This window comes from Choloepus didactylus (assembly GCF_015220235.1).
Source record: "Choloepus didactylus isolate mChoDid1 chromosome 25 unlocalized genomic scaffold, mChoDid1.pri SUPER_25_unloc2, whole genome shotgun sequence".
Classification (NCBI taxonomy): Eukaryota; Metazoa; Chordata; class Mammalia; order Pilosa; family Megalonychidae; genus Choloepus; species Choloepus didactylus.
In genome coordinates, this window is record NW_023637607.1 from 6816395 (window position 1) to 6830984 (window position 14590).

At 35.0% G+C, this 14590-nt stretch overlaps 1 protein-coding gene across 1 annotated transcript in view; it reads left to right on the plus strand.

Moving 5' to 3' along the window:
* Positions 1-14590, plus strand: part of LOC119525563 (translation initiation factor IF-2-like) — a 45675-nt gene that overhangs the window by 11665 nt on the left and 19420 nt on the right. The window contains exon 3 of the mRNA XM_037824333.1: positions 4236-4387. The gene's annotated coding sequence lies outside the window, so the exon portion shown is untranslated. The remainder of the gene's footprint in view (positions 1-4235; positions 4388-14590) is intronic.

Consider the following 14590-nt stretch of genomic DNA (forward strand, 5'->3'; position numbering starts at 1 on the left):
GGATAACTGTGGGGATACAAACATGACCGTCCACTGTCATACACCAACCTGAATTGGGAGGAATGCTCAAAATCACAGCATAAAATCTGTAAGTAAAAACTGCAGAACCAAATCAGGAGACCCCTCCCCCACAGTCCAAGCTACAAAGCCTCATGGTGCCAGAGAGAAGCTTTCTCCCAGCAAGTGAATATAGCTTAGCTGAGCTCCAACTGACGTTTTAATTAGTGAGTGTGAACTGCTCCCTATGAGGAATGGATCCCCAACAAGCAGACAGAGGCTTTGGGTGATGACTGACCTTGGAGAGCCAGAGGGTTGCCTCAGACTACCTCTGAAGGGGACTCTCTGTTCCTTTTTTGACTCAGTGGAGAAAGCTTCAGTCATTTTCAGTTCCCAAGTTCTGTGACGCAGACAAGGGTATAGCACAGGCAGAGAGAGACCATTGAAATGCTAATGACCTCCATGTAGGGGGTCTATCTTCTCTAAGAGGAAAGGGGTGGGGCCCAGCTCTACTATCTGCCTTTCATTCAGAACTTGGGGAAAAAGAGCCACACCTCCTTACACCAGTAAAGAATTATAGGCTAACAGGTGCCACCTGTGGGGCAGAAAACCACAGTGACCGGAGACATCAGAGGGTGTACCAATTTTCTAAGACACACCCTCAGGGAAACCAGATACTGAATATTTCTTCCTTCTGGGACCTCAGCCCATTCTGGTCTGGGGAGGCCTGATGGGGGTAACCAAGGAAACCATGCCTACACAACAGAAAACTACAACCTACACCAAAAAAAATGAGGTTATGGCCCAGTCAGGGGAACAAACTTGTACTTCAGCTGTGATTCAGGAATTGAAACAACTAATAATAACTGAATTCAATAAGTTTAGGGAAGATATGGCAAAAGAGCTGACCCACATAATGAAAACACAGGATGTACATAGGTAGAAATTGAAAGTTCAAAAAACCAACCGGTGGAATCTATGGAAATGAAAGGCAAAACACAAGAGATGAAGGACACAATGGAAACATAAAAGACCAGATCTCCAGAGGTGGAAGAAAACACTCAGAAACTGGAGAACAAGGCATATGAAAGCCTACACACAAAAGAACAGATAGAGAAAAGAATGGAAAAATATGAGCAATGTCTCCAGGAACTTAAAGATAAAATGAAAAGCAAGAATTTACATGTCATTGGTGTCCCAGAAGGAGAAGAGAAGGGAAAAGGGGCAGAAACAATAATAGAGGAAATAATCAATGAAAATTTCCCATCTCTTATGAAAGACACAAAATTATAGATCCAAGAAGTGCAGCATACTCCAAACAGAATAGATCTGAATAGGCCTATGCCAAGACATTTGAAAGAGATTTTAAGTATACTATTTAAATAATCAGATTATCAAACATCAAAGATAAAGAGAGAATCCTGAAAGCAGCAAGAGAGAAGCGATCTACCACATACAAAGGAAGCTTGATAAGACTATGTGTGGATTTCTCAATAGAAACCATGGAGGCAAGAAGGAAGTGGGGTAATATACTGAAGATACTGAAAGAGAAAAACCACCAACCAAGAATCCTATATCCAGCAAAACTGTCCTTCAGATATGAGGGAAAGCTTAAAATAATCTCTGACAAACAGACAATGACAGAGTTTGTGAACAAGATACCTGCTCTACAGGAAACACTAAAGGAAGCACTGCAAACAGAAAGGAAAATACAGGAATGAGAGGTTTGGAAAACAATTTTGGGAGATAGCACAGCACTGTAAGTACACTGAACAAAGATGACTGTGAATATGTTTAAAAGAGGAAGGCTGGGATCATGTGGGACACCAGAACAAAAGATGAACAATAAAGACTGGGACTGTGTAACTCAGGGAAACCCAGGGTGCCCAACGATTGTAATAAAAGGTACAAATATGTTTTTACATGAGGTAGAACAAATGAATGTCAACACTGCAAGGTGTGAAAAATATATACGTGAATCCATCAAGAGATCTCCAACAGAATGGTCTATATATAAAAATTTCAATTTGTTTAAATGGAAAAAGTCTACATTTCACATTCTCAATGATAGAATGATTTTAAATGACAGTGTCATGATGCAATACTAAGAAGTTCATGTGAAATATAATAGGTGGAGACACAATCATGAGAAACTCTTGAGATCACAATTAAAACGAAAACACCAGAATGTTAGTTTCACTTCACATCATTATCTGTCAAGTGTCAGGAATAAAATCCAGGACTCAGGGATCTGGATTTTTTCTCTCAACTCATACAAAATGATGATCCATGAATTGTAGTTGAAACAGAACTGAACCAATGCCAGTTGAATATTTATTCTTTCTCTTCTCCTTTATGTCTTCTCCTACAATCTTTATTATTTATTTTGAAAGAGATTTTAAGTATAAAATTTAAATAATTATATTTTACTGACTACTTCCTATGGGAGAAGCATTTTTAACACATTGTAAACTGTCATTTTTATTGAAGAATTTCTTTGCCACTGAAATCACCTTTACTATGAATAAATTAGCAGACACCAAGATCTTCAAACATGTCATTGTATTTATAGCCTCAACCAAATATGTTTAAAGACTGTTGAATAATCACACTATAGGTTTGAGATATTTTGCTAGAATTAAGGATAGGGTTTATTTTAAGTGTCTCCAGAGATTAACTGGCATTTAATCTGTTTTTCCAGGTAAACATTTATACAAACTTCCTAATTCTTGATTGCATCAAGTTTGGTTAGCTTGATTACTAATAATGACTATGAACAAAATATTTTCAGTTAAAAAAATGGAGCATTGATGACTATTTACAAGACACTAAGTATATGCAAAAATTACTCTAGTATATTAAAATGGAGCTATTTTAAACAGATGTACCTTGTTTGGATAAAGAACTTGTCAATTCATCAAATCCTAAATACTTAAGACATCTGGCTATAAGTTGATGATCTGCTTCTTGCAAAAGTTCTGGATACTTTTCCATTAAGGAGTGGATCCATTTCATCATTTGAAAAGCTATACTTAGATCCTTTGAGGTTTTGCCTTTGTAGAGAGTAAAAAATAAAATTGCTTTATAAAGATGATCAGAACTAACAAATGTTTCATTACCTAAAATTAATCATTCAGTCTATCAATTAATTGATAGACTATTTAAACTCACTATCTTACTTGATATTTATGAAGATTTATTTAGAGGAGAGAGGACTGAACTTAATGACTAATATAACTTTAAAATGCAACTATCCTCACTTCATCACCTCCATGGATAATGGAAAGTAGCAGAGCAAGTATTTAGATAAAAAAGAAAACCTTCATAGTTCATGATAGAAATAAGATCATTAAAGCTCAGGTTTGTATAAGTTTCTAGGATACAATCTTCCCTCCACTATTATTTTCATATTACTTCTCTAGTATGCTCAAATAAAAATATGTATATGACTTTAAATATCAGGTCAAAATCTTAACATTTTTTGAATCCTACTCTTGTCTATAGATAACTATTTGCAGTAATCACTTCAACCTTCCCAGTCAGTCAGTCAATTTGAACCTCCAAATACAGACACTGTTAATCCTCTCCATTACTGTATGTTGAGTTGTGCCATGTGTATCCTCTTCATTCCACTGCCACTGCCATTGCTTTCATACTCAGTAGGTTGGGGCTGTTTTGGTGCCCCATTTCTTATAACAACCCCATGTTTCATTTGGTTAACAAACCTTACTGAACTCCTAATGAATGCCATAAGAGGGTACAAAAGGAACGTATTGCTGAGCTCTTCCACTCCAGTTCCATATAGAGACAATGCATAGCCCTTGACCTCCCCAAATAAAGCATTAGAGGCAATAGAAATTTATGCTAAATGGAATATTTTAGGAAGAATTTATGGAAAGATGTCCTATGTAATGGACTTGGAAGATAGGTAGAATTTAGGAAGATGAAAGACAAGGAGGAGAATATCTGTAGAAAATACTGCTAGCTGTCTACTCAATATATATCACCCAATGTTCCTTACATATCCGTATAGCATCACAATCTGCAATGTTTCCATGTTAAAAAAAACTACATTTTCCAATACATCTTACAGTTAGATGTAGACCTGGACTAGGTTCTGGTTAATAATATCTAAGTAAAAGTTGTTTCATGAAATTTCTAGGAAAGCTCCTTAAAGGGAAACATACAGCTGGAATGAAAAAATTTTGTCTTCTTCCCTGTCTTCTAAAATCTTCTAGAATGGAGCCATCCAGGAATATGAGGCATTTTGAAGAATGGAAGTCAAGTACCAAGGATAATGGAATATAAAGATAGAAGAAACTGGTCACTGATGCCCCCGTGGAGCTGCCATAGCAGCCCAGGAATGGTTGCCTCTGGACTTCTTCTAAATGTGAGTGAAATAAACATAAATATTCTTTTGGCCACTGTCAATTCAGATCTCTCTGCAAATCCTAACATCCTGGATGGGGAAAAATACATAAGCTAAATCTTATTCCTCTCACTGTCATGCTATGCTGAGGGCAGAATTCAGGATACAGTGACAGTTGGGATAAAAAATGAAAACTAAGAGCTTGGTGACCATGTGTAAAATGGATTTGAGTGTGGAGATGCTCCAGACTGAGAGATCAATGAGGTTTACTTAGAAGACTTGCCAGTTTGGGTGTGTTCTGACACCCAATCATTTCAACTGTTATCAATTTACCCATCTCTACCCAGCCTTATTTCCACCTTATCTTTCTCTTGCTGTGTCTTCTTTTCTTTTCTACTCCCTGCTATAGGGATTGATAAAGCACAGCAAATGGAAAGCCACAGCAGCCTTCAGAAGAATTCTATGTGCTAGGCAGGCATGATCCTAGTTTTACACAGGGGGGAAATTTATGGTTTGGATCTCCCAAGGGTGAGTGACAGATTCTACCTGAGTGTCTCACCATCTTTTTTGGTCCCTTTAGCGATGCTTATATTTGTAAATAGTTCTTTTTAAAACACTATCATTGATTTTGTTTTTGAATATGCAAAATATTTTCTGCTAAGACCCTCTCTGAGATTTCATTACTCATTGGTAAAATAGAAACAATAATACTTGTCTTGGAGGTTGTTCAAGTTTGCTAATGCTGCCAGAATGCAAAACACCAGGGATGGATTGGCTGTTATAAAAGGGGGTTTATTTTGTTACACAGTTACAATCTTAAGGCCAGAAAGTGTCCAAGGTAACACAGCAGCAAATCAGGTATCTTCACTGGAGGATGGCCAATGGTGTCCAGAAAACTGTTAGCTGGGAAGGCATGTGGCTGGCATCTGCTCCAAAGTTCTGGTTTCAAATTGGCATTCACTCAGGACATTCCTCTCTAGGCTGCAACTCTTCAAAAATGTCACTGTTCATTGCACTTGGGATATTTGTCCTCTCTCAGCTTCTCCAGAGCAAGAGTCTGCTTTCAATGGCCATCTTCAAACTGTCTCCCAACTGCAGCTCCTGTGCTTTCTTCAAAGTGTCCCTCTTGGCTATAGCAAGCTCACTCCTTCTGTCTGATCTTATACAGTGCTCTAGTAACTCAATTCAGACCCACTCTGAATGGGCAGGCCAACACCTCCATGGAAATTATCCAATTAGAGACATCACCCACAGTTGGGTGGTGTGCATATCCATGGAAAATTCAAAGAATTACAATCTAATTAACACTGATAGGTCTGCCCACACAAGATTTCATCAAAGTATATGACTTTTTGGGGGGACATAATACATTCAAACTGGCACAGAGGTTTTTGTAAAGATAAAATCAGATTATGTATGCAAAGCTCCCATGAAAATTTCCAGTTAATAAATGCCAGCTATCGTCATTATATTTTTATTAATTTTCCAATTCACTGAAGCAAGAAAAATAGAACTGCATACCTTTATCTTGGCAATATTCTTTCCATGCTTTCAAGCACACAGCTAACCCTACCATTTCAACTTGAAATGTCACTGAATTACTTTTACATGGTTTCAAAAAATCTTCCAATTTCCTTATTCCAGAGTTTAAATTCTCTTTCCTTTTCTGTTCAATAGAAAATGAGAGAGCATTCCATTTTTGTTCTTTCTGTTCTTCTTTGCCAAATAACCTCTTCTTATTCTCTCTAGCAATTATTTCAGCTTTGGTCTCCTGCCCAAAATGGAAAGAAACATATCATGAAACATGATGGAAGTATGCCAAATGACATTTCATTAATGAGACAGTATTTTTAATCTTGTATTGATGACTTCTACCATCATCATATTCTTGAATAGGCACAATTTCAGTTTCCATATCTGTTTCTTATAATCAATGCCTCTGTTATTTCAAACCTTAGGAAAATTCAATTTAGTAAGTATTAAGGCTCTGTTAAGATAATGTTCTAGATTTCCAATGCCATAGATGATTTATAAAGGAGTAAATGTTATAAAATCAATGAGACACTAGATGGAGGTTCTTTCACATCTCCATGCACTGGTACCTGTTTGCTTTCTTGGAATCCCCTTTCCTCTTTCATTCCTCCCCAGTCTCCTCTCCCACCTCTCTTCACCTTTGAAGACCTTCTTTCCTAAACCCCTCCTGACTCTCCCTAGCCTGCTTTTCTGTTATAACCCAAGCATCTCTCTATTGAAGTACTCACCAACATGTCCTGTAGTCATGACTTACTTACCATTCTTCCTTTCTACACTGAGATTCTCAAGTTGAGAATGTACCATGTTCATCTGAATGTCCCAATTACAAAGCAGTTCATCCATAATGTTTGATGACTGAATGAGGAAAGGGAGGGGAATGAAGAAAAGGTGCTGATAGAACAATATAAATCCAACTGATTTTTCAGGAAACTAGAAATGCATTAAAGATTGACTTAAAGTGCCCATTGGAACCCCTTTTACTATGTTGAACAAATTGATTTATTAGTCCACCAATTAAAACTGTTCTAATAGCAAAAGAATTTCAAGTCACCATTATACCACTTAGTCATATTATATGTAAATGTTTCCTAGAATGAAGTCAATTACAGTTAACATCACTTAACTAGTTAATTCTGATCAATTTTACTTTACTTTCATTTCTGATGACTTTACTATGCTGACTTGGCAGGGCAGATGTGTAGCCAATGTCTCTGTTCATGATTGGATTAGTTAAGTGGGTGTTCTAAAACCTTTGACCTTAAGGAAAGCTTTTAGTGTAAAGAGTGCAGATGTCTTTACCAATTTTGAGGCAAGCAGAAATATACAGCAGCCTAATGAGAGGTCCATTTTAATTAAAAAGACAGCAAAATCATTACCCTAAAAACAAAATCACAAAATATCATTTTAACATAAAAATTTCTTTACTCATATATTAATACTATCAGGACTATTAGCTGATCATTTTTTACATCACAAGTTATTAGTATCACTATTTCAAGAATACATTTAAGCTTTCCTTATTTACTCCCAGTACAATCCAAAACTAGGAAAGGGGTTGAAGAAGGACATCCTAAGAAGGAAGATCAGATGGTAAGAAATTGGGAGTTCTTACTTTCCACTTATACCAAGGTGGTAGACTGATTAATTATTTAAATATTTGGAGAAGTGTAGACAAACTTTACAATTTAAGCCAAAAAGAGCAGAAAAGTATTTTATATCCATTTTATCCACCGATATATAAAAAGATTTTCTTTGTCACTAATTAGTAAACATCTATATTTTAACCTTATTTCAACATTTCTAAATCCATGTCTTTATTCATTTAATGCTTTCTAATCTTTTTTAAATAAACATATTTTTATTATGCATAGGACCCATACATAACCTTTTATATGCAGGTTTAATTTCTTAACATGTAAGTAAAGTATTAATCAATCATATATAAAAGGAAAAAGCATAGCATTACAAGAAACACTGATGGGTGAACAAACATCAGCTTAAGAAACAGCAAAGCACAGTGAAAACACCTGATAGAATTTGCTAAGCCTATAAAACTACATGTGCCTTTGTGCTCTTGGGTTGACTGAAACCCTTTGGTTCCATAGCCTGAGTTACAGTGAGTTTTGATAAGACTGATTCTAGTGAATTCCCATTAAATCATTGGAAAACATGAAACTTTTGCACAGATTTAAGAATACTAGGACCCTTAGATTTTTCTGAAGAAAAGGAAAGACGTCAGTGTAACATTCCCAAATAATTCCTGGTCTTATTATAATACAGAAGTGACAAAAAAATCTTTCATGGTCCACCTCCAAAAGCAATATAAGGGTGCTACCAAAAAATGACAGATTCTGGACTTTACCTCTGCATGTGCCCTGAAAACTGTATTGAGAAGAAAGTAGAGGCAGAGGTGAGAAGGTATCATACAGGACATTCTGGCTTCTTGCATCCCCATGTAGGAAAATCTCTGCTGGGGAAAATAGCCTTAGAGTCAGGAGGCTGGCACATGAGAAAAGCAAAAACCTCATTCACTATTGTAAAATCCAGTGACAGGAAATCCCAGCAATCCAGGTATGATTAACTCTCATACCAAAAGAAAACTCACTTAAAGGGAAAAAATCTAGTTGATTAAAATTTTCTTTGCCTGAATCTACACGTCAAATCAAGCCACATTACAGGTTGTTAATGGCTAATCCACAGTGTCACCTCACATCTTGCACAGTATTGGTAGCTGGTTATGTTATATTAGCAAGAATGGTAAGTATGCCATAAAAGCATGCTTACTGTGCACACTTTTACACTCATCTGAAATTGTCAGCGCAAAGGGTAGGGTGAATATGGGAGTAGAAAAAGATGGGATGAAAACAAGGAATTAGCCAGAGAGACAAACCCCCTATTTCAATCTCTGGTGACCCACTCTGAGTGGTTCCAAAGACCTCCTGTTGCAGTTTCAACCTCCCTGAGCATGAACACAGGTCAAATGCTTGCACTTGTTACCTGCCATCAATGGTACCGAGTGAAAGCAGCTGAAACTATTTGAAAGTCTATGGTTCTTCAATATGCTTGATTTCAAAGAATACTCAGATTTTTTAAACTACCATCCTTCCTTTAAACAGTTTTGACATTTGAGGAGACAGATGTCATATTTGTGCACTTCCTCCTAAGACACCTGCATACCTAACTATATGTACACATCAGTAAACAAAGTGGGAAAGTTTCATTAACTTCCTTCCTGATAATACAATAAGTTTTTGGTATACAATAAAAAGCAGAAAGTGAAATTGATTTAAATGTATTTAATCAAGAGTCACAAAGCTTACCATCAAACTGACATTTTGTCCTTTCATAATCATCACTGTTTGTGAGAATGCCAGTGTACAAGTTCATCAAATTCCTTTTGTTTAATCAGTGAAGTAACGATGGGATCATCACTGTGAGACAAAAGGAAATACATGCATATTATAAATTGCATGCTTCCAGATACAACACAAAGATTTCAATTTTATAGTATTTTAAAAATTTAAAGCTCACTTTTCTCTTTCTCTGATATTATGTGAATGACAGAGTCCAAAGTTTAGTTGATTAGAGGTTTAAGAGTCCAGAATCCTCTCCATTTCTCTAAGTGTACCATGAACTTCAACAAATATTCATTAAAAACATGTGGCTGGAATGATTTTGCTCTAAGATTAAGACCACATAGATTTTTATCCAGCAATGACTAAAGGACATTGATGAATTTAATATTAAATGTATTTTGTGTTAAACACATATTCCAGTTAATATATTGATTTAATATATTGATTTTAAATATTCTTTGATTAAAGATTAACAAATTCCACAAGTATCTAATGAGGCACACTTCTGGTTCTATACCCCTTTCAAAAAGGCAAACCTTTCAAAATATCTCCCACAAATGTATTAGCCATGCTAGATGACCTTGCAATAAAGCCCAATTAGGCATACTTTCCTTGGAGCTTTCTGTAAGCAAATAAAAAATTAAGACAAAGTCAAATGTAAAACTCTCATATAGAAATATTACACATTATTTTCTAAAATTCACATTAGAAAACATTTTGTATTATTCTTATTTACATAGATCAATTTCAGCCCTTCCCATAAAACTAGTTCTCACATTAAAACATTTTGGCACAAAGTGGAGTATAAAGATATAGATGACATTTAAGCATTCAGGTAGCTGGGTAGAGAGGTAGAAAAGAAGGAAAGGGAGAAACAAAGTTACATAAGTTTTCTATTTAGTGTTTATTCCTTTTGTAATTCCCTATATAAGATAAGATTCTCAAAGATGGAAGTCTCATTCAGAGATCTCCTATGTACACACACACACACACACTTTTATGAAAATGAAATTTAAATAGTAGGGAAAAATGCATATATTAACAAAATTACTTGATTCCATTACAGTATTCTCTTGGGCAATCCTTGATTTCATATATGTATGTGTGTGTGTGTACATAAATGTGTATGTGTATACACTGCATTCCAAATGCATGTCTATGTTAATATTTTTGAATATTACATGTAAAATAAATATATCATATATATATATCCTATTATATAAAGATACATGTATATAAAAATCCAAATACCACAATGGGCTGATGAATAACTTTTTACCTGGTTTCTGTTTTGTATTCTAGTTAAATATAGAAGCTGCTACCTTCCTGCCTGCTATCCCCTTCCTGCTCATGTTCCTGTTTGCCCTGATGCCTACCCACTGTGAGCCCCTGCAGCTCTCAGCTCTCTGTCTTGCACCTTTTCTTCTTACAACACATGTGAAGTCTGCCAGAAGTGCTGAGGATTTAATGTTCCCATGGATAGCCCTCAGCTAAAGACTGGGCAGGTTTCAGAGGACCAATACCACAGCTATCTACTAATCCCAGAGATTCAACCTGAAATTTACCTCAGTTTGCCAACAGTGCTAACCTACTCATTAACACATCCTGCATTCATTTTCTTCCCTTCCTAATCTTACCTCCCCACTCTGTTACTGGGGCTCCTTGGGATCAATAAAGGGCTTGCACTCCAGGGTCTTTGTCTGATGGAACCTATCCTAACAAAGGGGAAAGTGGTGTATGTTCTTCCCCCATATTCTGAAAAATATCCTATGTCAAAGCATCCTAAGTTCCTATGAGCTTTCCTTCTTATATCCTTCCAGGATCATTTCCTGCTACCTGAAATTAATCATATAGAAATATCTTCAGTGATGTGTTGATGGATAAATAAATTTTTGTTTTTTTCTGAAATTGTCCACAATTACTTCTTCACTCTTAAATTATATTTTAAGAATCATATGTAATTCCACTGTATTCTATGTTTTTTGTTGGGAATTTGTTATTAGATTAATTTTTGTTCCTTTGTAGTTAACTCTGGCTCTTTTAAGATTTTTTTTTTTTTTTTTTTTTTTTTTTGGGTATTCTGCAATTTCAATATGTCATGTCTAGCTTGTCTGTTTGTGAGTGTATATTGGCATGTGTTTAATTTATTCCATTTATGGTATAAATCTGCACATCCTGTGGAATATCCATTCCATTTGTAGAATAAATTCCATTTGTGGAATAAATCTGCACATCTGTGGAATAAATTTGCACATCCTGAATGTGCAAATTCTTGTCTCTCATTAATTCAAGAAAGTAATCAGCTATTATCTTTTCAAATATTGCCCAACCCACACAAGTCCTTTCTCTCCTTCTGAACCTCCAAATGGTTAAGATTGAGCTTTCTCTTACTATCCTCCAAGTTTCTTAACATCTCTTTCATATGTTTCATCTCTGCTTTTAACTACTGTAATGGTTAATTTTACATATCAAATTGACCAAGTTATGGTGTCCAGTTATTGGGTCAAACACTGGCCTAGATGAAACTGTGGAGGTGTTCTGTAAATGGGGTTAGCATCTACCATCAGCTGACTTTAAATGAAGGACAATACCCTCAATAATGTGCAACTCATCCAATCAGTAGGAGACCTTAAATGAAAAGAACTGAGAGTTTCAGAAATAAGAAATTCTGTCTGAAGACTACACACTTTACTTCTCTCTGAGTTTCTTCCTCTATGGATTTTAGACCCAAGATTCCAACATCAACTCTTACTAGAATTTCTGGCCTCTGACCAGCCCTATGGAATTTGGACATGCCAATCATACAGTTGCAAGTCAATTCCTTAAAATAAATCTCTTTATATATACATTTTACATATATACACATATATACATATCCTGTTGATTCTGTTTCTCTGGAGAACCCTGAGTGATAAAACTAAATAAATCTTTTGATCTTTCCCCAGTTCATGAATTCTCCAAGCAACTTTGGTTTTTTTTTTGTTTTACATTTTATTTAGAAATAAATTCGAAGTTATAGGAACAGTTACAAAAACAATACAAACCCCATACACAGAACTCCAGCATTCCCTGACCCCCCTCCCCGATACCCTGATCCACTAACTTTAACATGTTACAAGCAACTTTTGAACCCGCGTGTTGGCAATATTTTTCACTTTAAAGTTCTATTTTGTTATTTTAAACTGTGGTTATTTTTTTATGTTTCTTCTTTTCCCATATTTCAAATTCCATATTGTATTTCTTTAAACACTTTTAAACACATGCATAATATACCCTGCTTGTGATAATTCTAAAATTTGAAGTACTTGGATTTCTAGTTCTGTGGCTTACTGTTTCTTTTAGTGGCTGATTTCCTCTAGTGTTTTATAATTTTGTATTTGAGCTCACATTTGGTAGTGTCTTATCTCTGGAAATCGTCTATAGAGAAGTCTGTTCTGCTATAGAGAATTTGCCAGATTCCTTTGATCACTTTATTTTTATTTTCTAGCTAATGGTTGTCTTGTGCCTATCAGTAGTGTAAATTTAATCCCCAGATTCTTGGGGAGGTGGGTCTATGGTTACAAATATTCAGACTGATTTATTTGTTCTACCCAGAGACCAGACCTGGTGAAGGCTTGTGGAACTCCTTTGCTGAAAAGCAGTCTTGGGGCATCTACCCTTTTCAGTATACTCCTGAGATCATGGCTTTGTGCAGGGTCCTCAGTTCTACTGCAAGCCTCTGGATCACTGTGCTCAGCAAATGTTCCCAAGGCCAGCGATGGCTTCAGGGTTGAGTTTCCACAACAGTTTCAAGCACACACACCTCTTTCATTTTTGCTCCCCTAGGATTTTTCTTACATTTTTTAGCTCAACTATAATTATACAAAAATTGTTTGGTATCTTTTATTCAGCATTTCAACTGTTTTGTATAAAGAGATTTTTCAGTTTATCTATACTGCACTCCTGCTGGAAATGGAAGTCACATATATTTGGCTTTTCTTTAACTGACAAAAACATAATTACAAATAAAACATATAAATCTTCAAAATCAGAGTCATCACATACTATCCCCAAGATATGACAGCAAAGATAATTTATTTTTGTTATTAAAATGCAAAGTGCCAGGAAATGGTTTATACTTGTAGAATTGTTAATCGTGTTTTCAAAACATATTCAGGGGAATGATGCTTTAACTCCAAATTAATTTAAGGATTTATTACCTTTACTGGTGATGGACTGTTTGTAAGAAAATGAAGTTCTATTGTTTGGAGAGGAAATGGCTTTCCAACATCAAACTCTGACCAAGTTTGACACGGTTTCCAGAGATGTTTATATTCCTTCATAATGACTTTGCTCAAATTCAAATGTAGGCCTATATAACAATTAAAAACACTAACTATTGAAAATTCTTCATATATTTACAGAAAAATATATTTTAACCAAATCATAGAGCTCCAAGATACTTGTCAGTGAAATTTTCAGTGACTGCCCCATTGCACCTAAATGAAAATAGCCACTAGTATTGACCATGTGATTGCAGATTTTAAAAGTGTATCTTCTCATATTTGATAACTAAGTATTAAAATTATAACTATCTTAATTAACAAGTACAGATGCTGAATATTTAATTATGCTTTAAGGTAACAAAAAATGTTATACCACATATAAGTTTGCTATCAATAAAACTGAATAAAAACCATGGTTTTTGAGAGGCCAGAAAATTTGTAGAATATTGCTAAATATTTGTGTAGCTGTTTAATTCCAATGCTTTCTATTGGAAGGAACCAGTTCTTAGAGGTCAATAAAGCTCAATCAGTAACAGTCCTTTTAGTAGCATGTGTATGTGTGTCACTATTAAGAAACACTAGAAAATATATTCTTAGGAAATAACTGAAAAAAGAAAACCAAATTACATACAACAAATTCTAAAGGAGCTTTATCTCTGGAAAAGAAATTAAATGATTGTAACTAGAGCATACTAGCAGAATGACTACTTTAGACCAAAAGTTATGAAGAAATATTATGCATGCATTTAAATGAAAAATTCAGCTGTTAAAATTATGCATAAATGCCAAAGAACCAAATTTCATATTTTTCCAAAACTTCTTATGGAATAATATTAAATGAAAATAAATTCATGATTTAAAAATTAAGTGATTTCAATTAAATAAAAATTATACACATATATAAACAAATATTGGAAGAAAGGAAATTGAATGGCTTTTTTATTTGCTGGAAGTATGGGGAAATATTTTTGAAGTATTTAATCCTTTTGTCCTTTAGTATGTTTATCTCTGGGTGAAATTTTTATTGTAATATGTATAAAGGTGGTACCTTGAACACTTTCATTTTCATA